Source organism: Emiliania huxleyi, assembly GCF_000372725.1.
Source record: "Emiliania huxleyi CCMP1516 unplaced genomic scaffold EMIHUscaffold_11, whole genome shotgun sequence".
NCBI classification, from domain to species: Eukaryota; Haptophyta; order Isochrysidales; family Noelaerhabdaceae; genus Emiliania; species Emiliania huxleyi.
Window position 1 is genome coordinate 71505 of NW_005201792.1, and position 1140 is coordinate 72644.

The following is a 1140-nucleotide window of genomic DNA, read 5'->3' on the forward strand; positions in this document are numbered from 1 at the left end:
CCGACTCGCTCCTCGGCCTGTGGCAGCGCGCGGCGGAGGTGCGGGCAGCGGAGGCGCGCCGGCCGCAGCGCGGCCGGCCACGCCATCGCATCGAGTTCGCGCTGCGTCAAAACATGACGGGTAATCGTTACTCGGCCGCCCTGCGCAAGGCCGTGTACTTGTACCGCCACAAAAGCGGTACGGAGCGCTCAATCTCGATGCGCGGCGCTGCGTCGCTCGCTCGGGATGGCGCCACGCTCCTGTTCGACATCTCGGACGACGATATCGCACGCGTGCATAACATCATTGTGCATAACATGCAGGACCTCTCACCGTGGGCCGACAGCCAGGACGTGCAGGCGAGGGCGCCGATCTCGGGGATGACGATTCGCGCCGGATCGCTCTTCAACCGCTTCAAATCGGGAGCCCCCACCGGGTGGGTGGCGAAGCTGTTCGCGGGCGAGGCACCGACGGAGCGCAAGCTGGTCATGCAGCGCTTTACCGACGGCAGCGAGTTTGGCGGGCACTGGCACCAGCTCCTCTTCTTCGTCGACCAGAGACGGGTGCTCTACCACGAGCCCTATGGCGGCGCAATCGACTCGGGCATCGCGTCTTGCTTCCACCGGAGCCCCGGGCCTGCCGCCGGCTGGGCGCTGGAGGTGGTGGATGTGCAGCTGCAGTCTTGCACTCACGAGTGCGCGCTCTGGGTGGACTTTGTCGCGGAGGTGGCTGTCGACTACGTGAGGAGCGACCTGACTCGCTCCTTCAGCGAGTACCTTCGCGGGTGCGCTCTCCCTGTGTGTGTGTGTGCATGCCTGCGATAAGGCTGACCGGTGTCGCGCCGCCCCCGCAGGCGTGAGGAGATCACCCCGCTCAACGGCATGCGGCGGACTTGCACGGCGATGAAGACGGCGAAGGCAAAAAACAACGCCTTCGTCGCACAGCGCCGAAACGACGTGCGCACGCTGTTACGTCTAGCCTATGTCCAGCGCCAACTGCCGCACACAGGCTCCGCAACGCTGACCGCCTTTGGCGCAGCGGCGGAGCAGGAGCCTGCCGAGGACACAGACTCGGACTTTGAGATGTTGACCTAGACCGACGTGTGATTCAGATAGTTGTCTTCAGATGTGTGTGTGATTCAGATGTGTGTGCGTGTGATTT